The 20,147-nt window shown below is 37.9% G+C and overlaps 1 pseudogene; it reads left to right on the top strand.

The window, feature by feature from the left end:
• The first annotated feature begins 3,212 nt into the window (after positions 1–3,212).
• Positions 3,213–3,331, top strand: LOC118603663 (annotated as a pseudogene).
• The last annotated feature ends 16,816 nt before the right edge of the window (positions 3,332–20,147 follow it).

The raw sequence follows: 20,147 nt of genomic DNA on the forward strand, positions 1-20,147 counted from the left end.
AGTGAAATAACTTCTAAAATAACTTATCGCCAATTTTACTTTCCTCCCAATTCAAGAGCACTACTCTATCTACACTCATAATGGAGGAGGGGCACATTCTAGTCTGAGAAAAACCTTATTGAAATTGACAGCAATCTTTAATATTTATCTTGGAAAGCTGTTTTACTTTCCAAGTAAAATTTCTCAATAGATCCCTTGGTGTCCCAAGAAACTTAAAAAATCTTCAATTTCCATATCAAATAGAAGGAAGAATAAATTTTATTCAAGAATAATATTTTAATTCAATCAGCCAATATTAAAAAAAGAGAAAGCTTTATGCCATTCAAATCAATAAAAATTAAGGAAGAGATTGAGAGAAAAGCATCAGATCTGAAGGTTTCTAACTTCTTAGATCTCTTCATAATTAATATCAGGTTTCTGCATACTAGAGTTCAACACAAGTTTTTATTACAATAAATTTGGATTTGCTCAATGAAATCTAATTAGAATAGACTTCTACTTCCATTCATGAAGGAATAACAGGAACGGATTTATCTTCCTACATAAACAATTTAAAAAACATAGACAAAATATATGAAACAACAGTTTTCACACATTGGACAACAGGTAAGGTGGCCAATAATCCCAAAAATAAGGAAAATAAATAAGGTAAACTCAACTGTATTAGTTAGTAGGGGCTGTCATAACAAAAATAAAATCACAGATTGAGTAGGTTAAACAATAGAAATTTATTCTTCACAATTCTGGAGGCTGGAAGTCCAAGATCAGGATGCCAGCATAGTCAAGTTCTATTAAGAATCCTCTTCCTAACTTTTAGATAGTCACCTTTTTGTGTGCCCCCATGAGCAAAGGATGGGGGAGCCAGGAGGGAGGGAAAGAGGGAAAGAGCATGCAAGAGTGAGAACAAGCCCTCTCTGGTCTTTATTTTTTTACTTATAAAGACATTAATTCCAGCAAGAGAGTCTCACCTTTGTGACCTCATCAAAGACCCCATCTCCAAATACTGTCACATTAGAGGTTAGAACTTCAACATATGAATTTTGGGGGAACACAAATTGTCCCAGTTAACTAAATGGCATTAATAAAGGCTGGCAAGCTTCTGAGTTGAGGAGACAGGGATAATTTAAAAGGTATATAATAATTAGAATTTACAGGATAATCAGGAGAGAGATGAAAGAGAGATGAGAGGTGGGGAGGGAGAGGAAAAGAGGGAGAGAGAGAGATAAAGAGAAGGGAGAGAGATAGATACCTAAAGAGAACTCCAGGGATATGCAAAGGGTACCTAATGAGTCTTCATCCAAATATCAATCAGCAACTACATGTGATAGAACTATGCAAGGTATGGGAATCATCAGAAAGATGAGATGATACAGTTTTTGGAGATCACATAGGACCAAAAATAGTTTGTAATTCCCACTTCTTAACGCATGGAGTATCAAGTAGAGCCCTCATGAGAGTACTACCTTAAGAAGGGGCCAAATGATGCATGGAGGAACTGCCTAACAGCTTAAAAGCAAGTCCCAAAAGAATCACATTATTTCCAAGTAACTTAACTGCCGCATTCTACAACAAACCTCCCAAAATACTTAATATAAAAACTCCATTAACCTACAAAGTAAAATTCACAATGCCTGGCATCTAATCAAAAATTACCAAGCATGCAATGAAGTAGGAAAACATAAATCATAATGAGAAGAAAAATCAATCAATAAAAACAGACCCAGAAATGGCATAGATGGTAGAATTAGTAGACAATGACAACAAAGTAGCTCTTATAAATATATCTCGAATGGTCAAAAAGGTTCATATGGCATATATAAAAAATCCAGCTTTTAGAGATGAAAATGGAAATATCTTAGATGATAAATTCACTTGATGTGATTAATAACATTGAAACGATGTAGAAGGATTAGTGCTCTTGCAGACATAGCAAGTGAAACTCTATGAACTAAAACACAGAGGAGAAAAGACCACAAATAAATGAACACAGTGTCAGTGAGCTGTGGGAAAACAGAAACAGACTAAAATGCACGTAATCAGAATCTAGAGGAAAAGGAAAAATGTAAAATAAAGATTCAAAGAAAAAAAGCTGAAAATTATCACAATTCAATGAAAATGACCAACCCACAGGTGCGAAAAATTCAATGAACCTCAAGCCCAAGAAACATAAAGAAATTTACACCCAACATCTAGAATATCATTTAGTCCTGCTTCTTTAGCATGACCTTTCCAGGTTCTCTACTGAGTGTCTAGCAAGATCTTTTTCTCTGGATAGAATGTGAATGTCTCCCCGTACTGTATAAGCTCACACCTCCCCAACAGTCATTCTTTCTCCAGTAGTTGTTCTTTGCTGGGCCATATGGAATCTTCCTTCCCTATATAACTCTCATTTCCCCAGTTCTCTTTCTACCCCACAAATTTCAATTTTCTCATGAGGCTCAAAATCCGAACTCCAAATGCTCAGCTCAGTGATACCACTAGGCTCTGTTTGGGCTCCTTCTGCACTGCAGTCTAGAGAGTGGTTCCAGGCAAAAACTCACTGCCTTGTAGTAGTACAGATGACCCATTTATGGCATTTAGAGTGCTTCTAGAATATTATTCACTCTAGGGCTAAATTAGTCCTACTTCTGGAGCATGACCTTTTTAGGTTCTCTACTGAATGTGGCTGCCACATTCTTTGTGATTTTAGATAAAATTTCTAAGACCAGCCTAACATAACTCATTTGCCTTTCCAAGTGCTACTGAAAAAGGTCTAGACAGATGTTCTTTATCAAATTGTCTCGCAAGCACTTTATATTGTAGAAAAGGCCATTTTATCTTTTAACATTTAGAATTCTCACTATGTTCTTCAGACTGCAGTTGGCTTGGGGATAAGAAGATGAGCTGGAGACAAGCCTCCAGTAGATACTTAATCATCGTAATCAGCACTTATAGCCATTCACAGAAGGCAAGGATGTCAAGTGGAGAAGAAGTGACTTCACTATGTTTTCAGGGTTATTACAAATCCTGCTAAGGTTCCACTCATTAAAAGTGCTATTAACTTTTCTTCCTCCATCAGGATAGTTAATTAATTCTTCTTCATATTTTAAGATTAAGACAACTGAAAGGGTAGGGGAAAATAAGAGTTCACACATCCATACACGGGGCAAACTGATTCCTTTAGAAAATTGTTAGAAGAGCTTTTAAAAAAGGCATATAAAAATGAGAATTTTGTCTATGGCCATGCCACCCTGAACAAGCTTGATCCCATCTGATCTCAGAAGCTAAGCCGGGTCGAGCGGGCTGAGTACTTGGATGGGAGACCACCTAGGAAGACCAGGTACTGTAGGCGTAAAAAATAAAAAATAAAAAAATAAGGAGTTGTAAGGTGACAAGGTCCTTGCAATCTGTGAGGTCAACCAAGGGTTGCCTTGCCTAAAAAAATTAAAATAAAAATAAAATAAACAATAAGTGGGAATTTTGTTAAGTTACTCTGAACCTCAGCTCAAAAAGCAAAAGTCAGTAATCAATGATAATTTTATATATCTATCTCACCAATTTGGACTGAATTCCCCTTCTGTTTTATCTTCCTGAATAGTGTTTTTCATTTTGATTTAGTAGATCCAGGTATTACAAATCCTAAAATTTACATAATTTAAGACAAACTCTTTAAGAAGAAGAATGAAAAATTATAAATGTAAAATTGCTGTGACCTTCTTAGGACCTAGCTAGGGGTCAGTGAATGTGGAAAATCTGCTCTTGTTGATATCCTTTAGCAAACTGCATTTTTTAAGTCTTCTTTTAGGCATACAATGACATTTTGAACTTCATTTTATCTTCGGTGATTTTATTTTATCTGTGATTAGTTTATTCTTTATTCTCCCCATACTTTTCTATAACATCTGTATAACCCTCGTGAATGCCTAATCTTTGAGAGTAAAATAGTCGATATTCTAAAAGCATTTACAATGCACTGAAAAATTTTATAAATTACTCATGTATGTTAACTCATTTAATCCTGCAAACACTTTAGGAAGTAGATACATTCTTATTTTCTTACATGTGAGAGATTAGAACACTAAGGTACAGAGAAGCACACAGCTCATTGAAACGACAGAACTTACCTCCACACCCAGGACCAGGCTCCAGGACCTGAGCTCTTAAACACCATGTTCTTCTGCTTCTCTTTGATGTATGGATACTGAGTGTTGGAAGGATATACATATGATTTTGAGCAGTATCCTCGGTACCAAGATATCAGGAGCATCTGGGTCCAAGTACACTTACTCAAATGTTGATTGGCAGATGCTATACATTAGGAACCCATGAGATTGAAGATGAGACTCCAGAGGACAAAACTGAATATTATGCCTTTCCCTTTTCAGGTCAGGCTTCATCCTACTGCTATTATCAGATATGAGTTTGTATGGTGATGGGAAGGGGCAGAACTAGAATGAACAGTTTAAGATGTTGCACTGAGGCTGCTTTGCTGAGCTGTTGTGAATATTTACTTTTGTGAACCTCATTTGAGATGTCCCATTATTTACTTCCAGGACCCATCTAAAAATAAAAGCACGAAGAAAGACTGAAAAGAAACATATCGATCAAATATTAGCCAAAATTAAGCCAGTATGGTTTTATTATTATACAAACCATACTCTTAAGTCAAAAACATCCTAAGGAATTCTATGTGAGCCTCATAGTATAATTTCAAAATACTTAAAGTAAAAGGTACATGAATCATAAGAAATTTACAAATCTACCATTAATATGAGAAAACTTCAAACTACTTCTCTCAATAATTTTTGAAGGAAACATAAATCAATGGAGAGAGAGAGAATAATGTATCCAATTATAAAATGCACATTTTTATAAAGAACACTTAAAGACTTTTTTAGATCACTATGTATTAGGCCACAAAGCAAGACCAAACTACTACCAAAAGACGGACAGAACCTAGACTAAATTTTATAAATTTATTTTAATTAAGTGAAAAGTTAATGTCAAAATGATAAATTCATAAAATAGAGTAAAATTATTAAATATAAAATAATACGCGAGAAATAACAGGGTCAAAAATGAAAATTAGAACATATTTAGAATGAAATAATAATGAAAATACTCTCTATCAGAACCTGAAGAATACTGTTACATGCATTTAGAGAGAGATTCATAGCTTTTCATCCTTGTATTAGAAAAAAACCCACTAAAATTAATGAACTTAAAATATTAGAAAAAGGGAACAGAACTTATACATTAAGAAAATTGAAAACAGGAAACAATAAAAATGGGTATCAACTAATTAAATGAAAAACAAATATATAAAAGAAAAATCAAGAAAAAAGGCTTAAGTGAGATACATTGTGAATTAAAAACGGATTTAATTATTATAATTATGATATGGCTAAAAAAATTTAAAAGAAACTATTATGAAAAATATTATGCCAGCAAATTTGAAAATGTAGAAAAATGGTCTAAAACTGATTCAAAAGAAATTAAAAACATGTATTAATGATTGCATTAAATATATGAAAGTAGTATCTATACACAAACACACACTCACACACACACACACACACATGCACACACACTTGACCAATGTGCATTTAGGGGTAAATTCTATCAGAATTCAAGGAACAGATAAGTTTGATCTATATGAACTTTTCTAGAGAATAAAGAAAAAAGGAGAATATTCCTCAACTTATTTTCTGAGCTTGGTATATAAAATATTGATACCAAAGTCTGATAAGGTCAATATGAAAAGGGAAAAATGTGAGTAAGAAAAAAATCTTACTTATGATGTAATTTTAAACATTATTAGCAAATCAAATCAGCATTGCGTTTTTAAAACTCATGTCTAAGCTGAATTTAAACCAGGATGCTAAGAAATAGAACATCTACTAACTTAATGCTGTAGATTTACAAATATTAAAGATGAAAATTCATATAATAGTGTTAATAGATGCAGCAAGGGCATTTGCCAAAAACCAACCCTCACTCATGATTATTCAAAAACTGAAATAAATAAAATTTCTTCTCAAATTTGGAATAGAAGGCAATTTCTCCTGTCCGATAAAAGACATTTTCCAAAACACACAGGAAAGATCATAATGGTAAAATTTTAGGAGATTTCTTTTTAACATGAAGAAGCAACAAGGATGCCTACTGTCGCTGCTTCTATTATTCACTGCACTCGATGTCCTCGCCAGTACAATATAAAAAGAAATGTATCTCACTTCAGTTACTGACTCACTTTTCTGCTCAGCTTTATAGCAAAACTCATTAAAAGAATTGTCTGTATTCTTATATTTTTTTTCTACATGGAAATAAACAAAATCCACCCAAATGAGAACAAGCAAAGGCTATTTATTCATAACCTGCTATAACAAAGGAGTCAACCACTATCATTTACGTTCCGTAGAGACTCAAAGGCAGGCAGAGAAAGGTAAAAGTTTTACAGAAAAAAAATGAAAGGCTTCAGGTATGCCACGATTAGAGGCTAATTCCATGTGGAAGCTGCAGGCAGGCTATTAGAAGCAGGACATTCTGTATGACCGGTCAGGGGTCTATATCTGTCTTTCTGTTTGGTCCTAAGTTGGAAGCAGGGACAAAAATTAGGGAAGCTATCAAGACCAAGCTATTGGGGCCAACTGTTCGCAGGTGTTTAGTTTCTTGGATTGTCTGCTAGAGATAGTGTGATCTGACTTTCTACACCTGTGACTTGTAGATAGTAGGCTGACTTCCTGGCCTAGTTAGTGTAGATGATGGCTTGGTTTCCTGAACTGGTTGCTGCAGATTGTGGGTCAGAAATCTATGTGTATATATTTTCTGGCAAATGTCTATTTATATATTTAGTCTCTCACCTAGAATTATTCCAATCATACCTTCATTCTCATCAGTTTCCTGAAATGGCTCTTGTCAAGGCTATTAATAACTAACTTTATTAAATGCAGTGGTCAGATCCTACCCTCATTTCGTCTAAATCTATCACCTACATTTGGCAGTTGATTCCCCCGTTCCTGGAAGCATTTTCTTCACTTGGCTTCCAGAACATCTCACCTTCAGTTTTCCTCCTACCTTACTACCTATTTTGTTCACATCTGCATCCCTCGTTCCTTGAACAATTTAAGCTTATAAGAGGTGCTCAATACATATTTGCTTGATTTTTTTTTTAATTTATTGAGAATCTTAGAGAACCCTCCAGCTAGTCCTCAATTCAGTGTTTGGAAATGAGGAATATAAATCCTAAAGAGTACACTCTCTTGCTTTAATTAATATAATGGCTTAATAAAAGAAAAAGAATGTAACCCAGGTCTCCTGACTTCCAAAATTCAATGTTTTTTCTATAACAGACTATATCGGATGTTTTGACTTCAATTATTCTCATTTTAGGATCTGTTGAAATATACCTTACTAAGGCGGTAACTTTAAAAAATAATATGAGTAACCTTGCAAATCAATCCTTCATTGTAGAAAAATAAATGCATTATCAATAACAAAAAGATAACACCTGGGTTTCTGAGTCTAAGCATCTTATTAATCAGCATTTCACAGCTGGGAAATACATATCTCAGTTCGTCATGCTCATTTAAATTCATCTGTGTAAATATATAAATTCTTTAAGAGACTGATTTACTCATCCTTGTATTCTTAGCACATAAACCTATACCTGGAACATAGTAGGTGCATGATAAATTTCTGATAAGTGAATAACGACATAATGAATGAGTGATCTCTGTTAGATTGAAAGCTATTGTAAAAATTAAATTTGCCTAATTAGAATTTAAAGTTTAACAGTGGGAACCAACTATTTCTAAATTTAGGAAATGAGAAGTTAAGAATCGGGTCTATTCACTTGGTCTGCTTCCTCAGGCAACTTTACACAAACCCTTGTCCTGCTCCTGATCTTTGCTTTTACATTTAGAATACTGGTCAAATGTGCTTCTCAGGCATCATAATTCTATTCAAGTAGTATTTTTCAAATCCTTGCAAATCCTTAAGTGAGAGGGGACGCGGTCACCAAGAATTATTATTTTATAATGGCAAAGAAGAGAAGAATTCTTCAAATCAGTTTGCAAAAACAGCCACTTCAGCGGCTTCCTATCGCTGCCCCAGTTTTCTAAATCAGCCAATAATAATTATTCCCTATAAATCAGACCTCCCTGAAGTCTTTTTCTTCTTTACAGTTGCAGCAAGCTGGCTGCTTTCCCACATTACATTTTATGTCTTTGTTTTCTCTGCAGAGCCCCCTTTTTTCCTACCATTGTAATTCTCACTATGTCACCAGATGTTAATTTATGGGTGGAAAATGTTGGTTTCTAGCAGCTCTTAATAAAAAATGTACCCTAATTAACAAAAAAAAAAAAAAAAGAAGAAGAAGAAGAAGAAGAAGAAGAAGAAGAAGAAGAAGAAGAATTAAAAATAAAAACACTCCACTCTTTGCAAGGACTGATCTACTTGCACATTCTGACAAACAACCTGTGTAGTGGCAAATTACCCTGAAGGAAACCCATTTCCCTCCCACTCAGAGATCTACATGCAGAAATGCTCAGTATGAGAACCTTCTCTATATGAGAGAGAGTTATTTGATAGATATGGTTAGCACCCACTAGGAAAAAAAATAAACATGATAGAGAAAGCAAAGCCAAGCCCAGCTTCTCCAATATGAATGATCTCTCTAGACCCAAGCCCTAAGATACAGCCCTCTAACCTTAAGAGAAAGACTTAGGAGTCAAAGGAAGAAAACTAGCAACTGATCACCCAAATGCATTATTCAAGTAGAGGGACAGCTATATAAATAGTTCTCTAAGGGGTTAAATATCAATGGGCTCCACCCAACTGGCAGATTAGAACATGCTTGGAAGATATTTAATGGGTTGTATTTGACCTTACTAAAAAGATCATATTTGGGGTTCTGAAACCATTAACATCTAATATATGATATTGTATTTTGTAATGTTTATTTAACATAACTAAACAGATTATTTTTAAGTGCTTTTACTGAACTTCCATGAAATCTGAAAAGGATAATCTGAGACTAAAATGACAGTATATTAATACCAAACAACTGTTTGAAGTGACTAAAATTATATTATAGAGAAAGACTCACTAGCGAAAGTTCCCTTAATAATGAACAAAGATATGGAACTGACCAGCAATAACTAAATTATTAAATTCCAGGACCATCTGCTTCAATTTCACATGTCAAAAATCAAAATTGCATAAACTGGTGAATAGTCAATCTTCACGAACACCAGAGTCAAATTAAGGAAATTACCAACACACCAAATGCAGCTCAGCACATCATCAAACCATTAAAACAGTAATCTTATACCAAAAAAATAACCATATGCATCAGAATTTTGTGCAAATGGAATAATAATAATAACCAGATGGAACAATATAAACTCGGATGGTAGGCAGCGTGATCCTTGGAGCAGTGAATATATGTCATGTGGAAAGTCAATAGGGGTTCATCATAGAATCATCCAAATGAGGCTCAGGAAATTCATCCTGAACAAAGAGAAGAAGAAAGGCCTTAGCTTTTAAGAAGTCAAGATGACCAGACGATATGGGTATAATAGAAACAGCAGGGATACTAAAGTGGGACAAAGTCAGATATTAACAATAAATCTACCATCTAGTTGTGGCATTAAATTGTTAGCTCTTTCGTTTCTTCTAGAAAGTGAGAGTCATAGCACCCACATCATAGAGTTGCCAGGATTAAATATTAGCTTCTAATCCTAGGCAATCAGAGCACACTTTCCCAGACATCCAAGCTATAAAACATTGTTGGTGGGTTGAGAAAACACAGCGAGAACCCCCGAATAGTGTCTGTCACATCACAAGTTTTCAGTTAACATTGTTACTACAAAACCATTAGATTCCTGTCTTCTAAGTTGTGTAATGTTCTGGATTTCAAAGTGGCTGCCTGTGACAGCGATGATGCTAACATGTTCAAATCATTCTTCCTGGACACACAGGTGGAGCTTTCCAGGTCTCAGGAACAAGACTGAGGTCATGGGCCTGGACCCTGGCCAATTAGGCGCCAGCAGAAAGGGTCCGCCACTTCTGGGCCTGCTCTTCAAATTCCTTGTGGAAATGGTTTTATATCTTTCAGTCACTGATTTTTCCATCCTATGTTAAATACTTTTTCTACCCCTTACCAATTTTTTTTTCATATTTTATGATTTTCTGATTATTTTTGATTGTTAAAATATAGTCTAATCATGTTTAAATTTTCAGCATTCAAAACATTCCCCACTCTGTTCCCCAGCACAAGCTACAGTGGCTCTGGCTTCTCAGAGTGAAGAAAGATTGTGGGAATGGCCTGCACGTACCCCAACCTCTCCTCACTCTTCTGCATAGAGACCCTGATGTTGGGGTCAGGGAGGAAAGGTAGGGATATGGGGTCTTCTTCAATGACTGTCTATCTGTCACTTATACAATGAGTCCCTGGCCTCAGTCTGATTCATTTCCATTTTGTCTGATGTTCGTAGCCTCCTTGGATGTGTCGGTCTTCACATCAGCACAATATTTTCTTGGCAATAGCACTTATCTTCTCTTTGGCTCTCCTCACCTGTTCAATGGAGCAACTAGTTCTCTCATAAATCCTGCCTGCTAGACAAGCCCCCTTTCTCTTCTTTAGGCGAGGTGTCTCCTGGCTAGGCCTAGTGGCCACCTGGGCAGTCAATCCTCAGATGCTGGTCTTTTCTAGCATCTGAAGCATCTGGGGAGTCCCAGGGACTGTTAGGCTGACCGCTCTGAGGGCAAAAATTAATGGAATGTGGTAAAGGTTGCCCCATATTCTTCTCAACAGACCTCACTGTAGTCCTCTGAAGCCCATGGATCTGTGCTATACCAATGGTCTCACCTTCAGACCTCCACAGCAAAATCAGATATCAGTCCTTACCTTTACTGACACCCATACCCACACTCCTGACAACTCACCCAGTGTTTTTGAATCTGCACCAGAAGAAGCCAGCTGAATTTTCAAATTCGACAGCTCTCTTTTTAAGGACTCCTGATTCTTATGGAAATTGCTTCATTTGGTCCTTTGCACTCCAAAAGAATAGGGAAAAAAGCTTCTAGGAACACAAGTCTCACCACAAAGCCAACCACTCAGTGGCTTTAGCCTTCACTCCAATCCCTTTCTCATTCAGATTCAAGTAGAGGTGTGGGGAGGCAGTGGAATTAAAAAACAAACAAACAAACAAACAAACAAAAAACAAAAAACAAAAAACACACTTCCTCCAATTTTCAAAAAACATTCAGGGAGGTGTCTGGTCCTGTAACAGACAGTTCTCTATGGCTCTCCTTAGAAGGTGGGGTACTTGAACTCTTGCTCTCAGCTTTGGCCTTTATCTAATTCTGGTACAACGAGAAACTGACTAAAGATCCCATTAGTTTGGGGACTCGGCACTAAGTCCTATGCAGCATTCTTTAAGTCAAATTTTCAAGACAAGAACATTTTATCTCAACGATTTCACCATAAAGATCTTTTCTCCTAATTGTGGAGTGCTTTATCTGATCTCATGGCTGTCTCTCTAAATTAGACTGTAAGTTATTTAAAGGCAGGAATCAAGTTTTACCCATCATTATGTCCTCAGAAACTAGAAATGCCCAACACTCAGGATCCACTCAATAAACCCTGAATGAATGAGTGAATGAACAAATGAACTTCCTGATTTTTTTTTTCTGCTTCAGTCCGAGTCATCTACAAAAGCAGAACATGAGACATGGACTAAAGAGCCAGTACTTGACCAGAGACGTCTAAGACCAGAATGGTACAGATCAGGAAACGGGGGGCGGCGGGGGGGGGGCGAGGCAAGAAAGGATGTATCACAGTGAGAAGCAGCGTGCTGTGTCCTGCCATGCCGGCCACTCTTCCCAGTGAACCAGAAAGGGACCCAGCACGTCTCTCTGCAGGAATGTTCCCTCGGCATACAGACCTTCTCCAGAAGGCTGGAAAGGAGAAACTGTACCTCGAAATAGTCCGCCTCAGAGGGGACTTCACTGAGGAGCTGACTTCCTTCCATCAGCCAGAGACAAATGAGAAAATCACCCAGGCTCTACATGTTTTCAATATTACTCTTTCTCCTATCCAGACCAGCTTTGGTTTATGTATCCTGCTGCCTTCCCCCTGAACATGGTGCAGAAGACACCTGGTATCACTCAGACCTTGGATGATATGTGAAACGTGGACAAGAGGACCTCCTCAAAGGACTCGGCAGATTGCGGGGTAATGAAAAAAGCGGGGTACTTTATCTTCCCAGCTGCCATTCCCACTGGGGAAAGTTTTCTCTATGGAAGCTGGCTCTCCCACACTTCTTTGTTCTGTCATCTGAGCCTTGACAGGCGCCCAGGCAGTCTGGCTCTGTGCTCCGTGTGAGGCATTTATTTGTCCAGATGTGAAGGGGTGACTCAGTGTATATCTTAGAGGCTCAGGACTTCTGGTCATATTGCCACCTGCATAAGGTATTTAGCAAGGATGCTAGGAGAGGCAGGAGCTGCAACATCGCCTGGGAGGCAGTCGGCAGCTTCAGAAAGAATATCAGCAAAAAGTACAAGGTTTACATTCAACACATGTACTTATTACTCTTCTCTTTGAATCCACTGAAAGAAAACAAGTGATATATTCGGTGACTTAGAGATATTAAGAGATTATACTTCCCTGCAATTTGAAGATGGACAACTTTGAATTTGACTTAGGGCCACATAACTGTATATACCATTTCATGTTGCCTCTGAAATAAGCATACATTTCACCTTCTCCCAGCATGAAATTAAACTCTGCTAGTTGCCCATTCTGATTCTTGGAAGATGTTCTATTCACTCCATGCTCAGAAATGGGAATGGAATTGCTTTTGATAAATTAAAGCAGCATGAACTTCTGCCTGTCCCCGAAAGCAGCAAGCCTGTCATTCTTTGATTACTGCAGAGATTCGCAATCTGCTGAGTCCTTTGAGGAGGTCCTCTTGTCCACGTTTCACATATCATCCAAGGTCTGGGTGATACCAGGTGCCTTCTGCACCATAGTTCAGGGGGAAGGCAGCAGAATACATAAACCAAAGCTGGTCTGGATAGGAGAGAGGGTAATATTGAAAACATGTAGAGCTTGGATGATTTTCTCATTTGTCTTTGGCTGATGGAAGGAGGTCTGCTCCTCAGTGAAGGATGCCTCCACACTAATGAAGCTGTCTGCAGCAACGAGAGCTGCTTGGCCATGGCACATAGCTCAGAATTACTGCAACTGCCTGTGTGTCAGAAGCCATCAATTGTCCCAGACTCACCTGCCGAGCTCAGAGCCATGGACCATGGGGCTAAAACATCATCATTCTCCCAGACGAGACCCACACTTACCTCTTCATCACTGGTTTCCCTTCCTCCCTCCCAAAACATCCCCATTGATCAAGTCCCGTTATTTCTCCAAGTACAGAGTCATGGAACATAGAGTAGCATCATCATTCTTACTCACAGTTCACAGCCACCAAGGAGTTATTTCCTTCTTCTTCACATGAATTACTGTCCGACAGCCCAGATCTTGGCCCTTATGTGGTCTGAATACAAAGTGAGGGGTAAAGGAAATCCAAGAAGGTCTATTCTAAGCTATTCAGCTCTCTCCATCATTTCTGCCACTTGGTCAAAAGGTCCTTCCTGTCCATCAACAACCACAGAGTACTGTCCAACTAAGCAATGAAGAATACATGGAAAAAGCACCCTGTCTTTGAATCAGAGACCACCTCAGAGCTCTGAATTCAATCATCTATGCATATCAGGGATTACGTGTGATGACAGCCATCCTGTTCTCAGGTTAAACTCTTCCAGTGAGGTGGGCAAAGACTATCCCAAAGCTGTCACTTCATCGATGGAAATACCTAATTGCTACAAATTTCCTATGAATAGTGACCCAGCATCTGTTTCCTTATAACTTTCATTCTTTGGGCTACGTAACAGAAGCTGAATTATCCTTTAATACAACCAGCATTCAAGTGCTAGAAAGTCCAACCGTTGTTTACCTTGTGAGGACGTTTATTCTGTGGTCTAGTCCCAATCTCTTCTCAATCCTCATAAAAAATGTAGTTTCCACACACATTTTCTTCTCCAGCATTATCATTTTAAAATATTATCTGGGTAACTGTACTCAATATTTCAGCCACAATCTCTTCAGTGAGGCACACAGTATGCATATACTTTGTACATATTTTTCTTTTATTTCTAAAAATAATACCCCACAATTGCATTAAATATAAAATGGAATAAAAGACGCATCATACTTTGGTATAAAATAAGTTTATCAATTAAAGCTCTGGTAAGAAATTTAACATATTTTTTTACAGTAGAAAAGCTTTATTGAGAAAGAAAGTACACTTCCAGATGTGGAGGTGGGCCTAAGCAAGAGAAGTGTGGCTCAAAAGACCACAAATACTTTAAGATATATCTCCCCTAGTTTGTGATGCAGTTGATTTTTAAAAACCTAATTACAGTATTTTATATTTATATTATTACATTTGGTTGATCATTATTCATCTCTCTTTGTGAATTCTGACTCTCAAACAGTGTACTGATTTTCTCTTCTAGCTTACTTTCACTCCAAAATGTAATCAATGAGTTATGTCCTCATTCTAATCACTAGTGGAAAGAGAAAAGTAGAAGTCTGAGCCTAGAATTATCTCATAGACAGTTCAAAGTTAACACAAACACACCAGCTGATATTCTTTGAGTATGCATTTAATTACTTATGAACCCAGGTAATTCTACACATTTAATCTTCAATTTAACCCACTGAATACTTGATTACTCTTTACTGTATGCCAGAAAATACAAACAGAATCTGTCATCTGCCCTCAAGAGACTCACAGACCACTGGGGAAATAATCGTGCACTCAACACAGCCATTCCCTATGACGGGTGCTGGCATATAAGTGGACTTGGAATCAAAGAGAAGTTCAGGGAGGAGCACCAGACTCCACCAGCGGTTGTTGAGAAAACTTTAAAAAAAAAAAAAAAAAAAAAAAGGTGTGATTTTTTTTTCCTATCCCCTCCCTTTTTTTTAAGTTTCGCAGATGTGAAAAGGTGAAGCCTTTTACTATAGTCCTAACAGCAAGAATGGTGTACAGAGAAAAGGTTGATTGGACTATTTAATAGAGACACTATTTTACAAACATTACACTATTAAATTTCAAATTTTCTCCTTAAAACATGGACCCCTTGCAGCCTTCAATCTTCAAGACCAGGCCATGCAGGAGGTTCCCCTAGGAGAAGGTGAGTATGTAAGATCTTTAAAAATAACAGGATTGAAAGCCAGGTTTGGTAGACTGGTCACTAAAGAGTGTTTCATGAAAGGAAGGTCCAGACAGGATGAGAGAGTGGACTAAGGAATTGTGGAAAGAAAAGAGCCAGAGGGGCCACCTTAACTAATAGAAGTGTGCAGACAATTGGATTCTCATTCATTCTCATTCTCTCTCTCTCTCTCTCTCTCTCTCTCTCTCTCTCTCTCTCTCTCTCTCTCTCTCTCTCACACACACACACACACACACACACACACACACACACAACCATCAGGGATAATTTTGTCTTAATGCTCTATTAGGAAGTAAGTATATGGAGGAAAACATTGAGAAAGCAGCTAGATCCCCACATGCGATTTCTGGGGGTATGGCATAAGTTTCCTGAAAAAGACTGAAGAGTTCTGGAACATATAGCTTTTTTTTTTTTTTTTTTTTAAGGTTCAGGACTAAATTCATAAGCCAAATAAACATTTAACTGAAAATACTCAGCCATGTCAGAAGCACGACAACTTTCTAGTACTGAGACAAGCCAGCGTTGGGGTAGGGCTTCACCGTATTTGGCAGGGAAATAGCACTTCCATTTGAAGAGCCTCTAAATATTTCATCGGCCTTGCTTTCAACCTGCATCTTGACATTTCTTTTTATCAACATTTTAACAGCTTTATTTCGAAACATCATCTTTAATTAGAAAAAGCCGTGCATGAAGAACTTGATAAATTTATTACCTTTCTCTTTCTGCTTTGATACTTCAGTTCATAGGATAAATTTTTAAGTGGAAATGTGATTCCTGATAAAAGCGGTACAGTACCCATGAGGAAATGCAAACGACTTGGAATGGTATGTGACTTGCACGGAAGAAGGTATGGTGGAGGGGTGGGCAAGAGAGTGAAGAAATTGAGTTCCATCTGGAATATCAAATACACTGATACTTAGAACCCCATGTTTATCTTGAATTATACAGTATTAGGAGAGTTTATAATTCCTCAATTTTCCCATCAGCCAAGAAGATATGAACAGAATGACTAATACAAAGATAATCTAATATAGAAATAGCGTCCCCTTCATAAACTGGCCCCCAGGCTACTCACCTAGTATTAGCTCCTACCAATATCCTACGCTAGTTACTAACAAAATACCCAAATATGCCATGCTCTCTCACACCTCTGTATCTTCACACAGGCTACTCCTCCCTGGATACATTTCTCCCCCTTTTTACCTGGAAAAATCCAACTCACCTTTTAAGACCAGGCTCAACTATTTTTCCTCTATTACCAAACTCTTTTTTTTGTACTTCCATTGGTCTCTGTATGTACATCTCTTATAGCATTCACCATATAACATTAGATGGGCTTAACCATTCATGGCAGGCTTCTGGATTCAATAGCTACAATCAGATGGCACACAGACAGACATAATCAAGGATAATTCTGTCTGGATACTTGGCTTGAAAACCTCACAGATAAAGGCATTGAAAAAAAACAGAAGACTTCTAGGAATTTAGCATCTTTTATAGAAACTCTGTGCATCCTGTCTCCAGAAGAGAAGAAAATTGACACTTGTTCATCTGTTAGACATGCTCAAGTAAGAAGACAAGGTCGTATTCATTTTGTACACTCAGCACTGAACATGATGCTGTGTATATACAAGGTGTTCAATGAATGTATTCAGGCTGGATGAACACGGGAGATGAAGTTAAGAGTCATGGTGTTCCTATGAACTGTACTCTCTCAGTCTTCCCAAATAGGCAAACATGAAGTAAATTGACAAATGACAAGTAAACTGACAATCGACATGCCTTGCGCCATTGTTTAGTAACTGGAAATATGGTGCTAAAGTTTTATAAGATGGAATACCATTCAGAAATCACACGCCAGTTCCCAGAAGCAAACTGGTACTCACTGAGCAGTGAACTTCTTAGTCTCACTTTTGTAGGTAAGTCTCCCTAGTTCTCAAAAGTAATAAGTCCTTGTTCTCCTAACTTTTAAAATAGAATTTGATCTATTAAAGCTGACCCAAGAGCTGTTGGTTTTGGAGTAAGTAGATATATGTAATTTCCAGCAATGTCATTATATTGTTCCTTAAAGTAGATGACCAAGACGGAGCTTGAGTTATTACGCAAGCCGCAGGACATAGTGAAACTGACAAATTTCTTTCTCTTCAGTGATAATAATAATGAACATCATTGTGTCCCGGATTCCATCTCACAGAATGGCAAATGGATTTCCAGGGTCCTCTCTAAAGAATTAGAGGTTGAAGCAGAAAAATAAAACATGATGCTATCTAAACGATAGTTGGAAAAATATTACTTAGGATTGGTAAAGAGAGCAATTTCATAGGCTCTTGTTTTTCTCTTGCTGGTTGATCCCGCTTTCTGTTCTCAGGAAATCTTCAAGTTTTATTTATGAGAATTTATGCTTTAATATCCTCAGTCTTTAAGTTACTTCATGATCTGCCTCACCCTCACTTGGGAGGAAGAGGAGAAACGAATCAGCCCTGTGCCCGGATCTGGTGAATGTGTCCACTCAAAGGAGCAGTTCACCTTGTTCACTGTGGTCTCCCTTCAGAGCACAGACTCGTGGTTTCCAAACCCTTAACTACGACTAGAATAACACTATACACTAAAAATTTTAATTGTCTTTCCGAGAAGGAGGCTATGGTGCCAGTGCTGACTTTCTTTTACCTCCATGTCTTCTCTACAACTTATCCTCATTCCCAATTTACTCCCCAGATCTATAAAAAAAAAAAAAAAAAGACCTAAATCAGTTGTCGAGTAGCCCCAGTTCTAGTCCAGTGCTACTAACTAGCTAGTGAACCATTTAATATTTTAACAGCACTTTCGACTTACAAAGCCACCGCCGAATTTCATTTTTGTAACGGCCTTTGCCGTGATGGATGTGATTGCCAACTGGAAGATGAAGACTTGTCAGCTGTGAGACGTCACACATGTGGAAAAGGCTTAACACTCTGGGGACTGCAGTGTAATGGGAGTGAGCGACAGTCACTGTCCACCTTTCAAGGCAGAGGTCTGTGGGCAGCACCGGCCTAGCGTCCCTTCTGTCTTTGCTCCCCGTCACACTGTCATCACTCTAACGGATTTCAGTTCTTTCACATTAAACTTCAATTTTTATAGTGTTCGTTAGATAATCTAATCTAGCTTTTTTTTTTTTTTTTTTTTTTTTGGACCATCCCTACATTTGTTACGTAGGCCTATCTATTGGTGCTAGGTATGAGGAGAGCACTTGTTTTAAAGCCAAGAATCCAGATGGCAGCTTTCAAATGTTAATTGACCCATGTATATCAACATCCAAGAATGAGAACATCAAGAGAAACACTTTCAGATCAGGAACAAAAACTGAATTTGCCAAGCTCTCATTAGAACTGTGTGTGAGTTGTTTCGGGGATCAGAGAGTCTGAACGGCTAAGGATGTAGCAATGTGCAGAGGGGATTTAATCTACATCTATATTTACATTGCAAATGCCAGCAAATATCAGGAATTCTGCCTAATTCCTGAAAGTCATATGTGGCCTTGAGTTTTCCACATTACTCCAGAAGCCTCAGAAGGTCAGGTCACAGGGTAAGGGTACTGGTATCAAAACTAAGTCGCAAAGATCATCACTGTCACAGCTGGTACCTGAACTCAGTTCTTCTGACTCCAGTTTTTTTTTCTGTTCCATTTTTCTGCAGCTTAGCTTCTCTGAGTCTGTTTCCACATCTGCTAAATGAGAGGTTGGCGTGGATGCTACGTAAGATTGTTAACCCCTCAAATTGTTTGATTTATTTTCCTTTGAGTAGCATCCTAGCCCAGATCCCTCCTTTAATACTGCAAACACTAACGTTCTTTTTTTTTTCCCCCCACATCACTCTCACTCACCTCTAATCAAAGACAATAGATTAAAAGGAAACCAAATTTTCCTACTCAGGACTTGACAGCTTAAACTGAAAGTCTCAGTGAGAAATCTCATGTACCAATCTTACTGCGGACGAAAGATCATTATGTATGTTTACTTGGGGCTAGACAAGCTTCTCTTTAAAGTTTAATTACCATGAAATCAGACAACTCCTTCTATATATTGAATGCTTGAGTTAACATGGCATTTGTTTTGCCACCATTCAGACTCAATTTATTTTCTTCTCTTCTCTCTCTCTTTTCAGTGCCACTCTGGTGACTTATTTGAGAAATCCATATATTTCTCAAGCAAGGTCAGAAAGCTGGTTGGAGACTCCTGGTCACCAGTGGGTCGAGTATGTATTGCTTCGGAGAATCATTAATGGCATTTGAAAAAAAAGAAAAAAGAATAGGAAATAACTTGGCCATCAACTTCAGGAAAAAGAAAAGACAAAAAGAAAGTCAAACCAGAGTTATCAGGCACTAACAGCGGATCTCGAGTAGACAGCAACTGTAAGAAACATTTGCAACAGGGCGAGTTTACCTGGACCTGGCACTGTGCTCTAGGATGGGTGATAGCTCCTAGGTAGAGGTAAAGGGCATGCCATTCATCCTTACCCACAACCCGGGCTAGTTTGCATCCTTCCACGGGCTCAGTCCAGCTGTAAGACTCTAATGCTAACCCCAACCGTAGCCCTCTTCCCATTTGCTTTGTTCCTCGGCACTTAAACACCCTACTAGTGCTGCTTTAACACTTCCAGGTGATCCCAGGTGTCTCTATTCCCTTGTTCCCACAGCATGTGTGTCTGTGTCCCTTTACCATTTGGGGCCCTAAGTGTCCATCATAGAAGTTTCCAACCCACTCACGTCACTCACAGTTTGCATTTGCTGATTTGAGTTCATAGTCAGGATCTCCACACTCCAGAATTCCAAACCATATACAAAAAAAAAAAAAGAAAGAAAGAAACCTAATTAATTAATAAAAGTTAAT

This window comes from Rousettus aegyptiacus, unplaced genomic scaffold (genome assembly GCF_014176215.1).
Source record: "Rousettus aegyptiacus isolate mRouAeg1 unplaced genomic scaffold, mRouAeg1.p scaffold_m13_p_5, whole genome shotgun sequence".
Taxonomy (NCBI): Eukaryota; Metazoa; Chordata; class Mammalia; order Chiroptera; family Pteropodidae; genus Rousettus; species Rousettus aegyptiacus.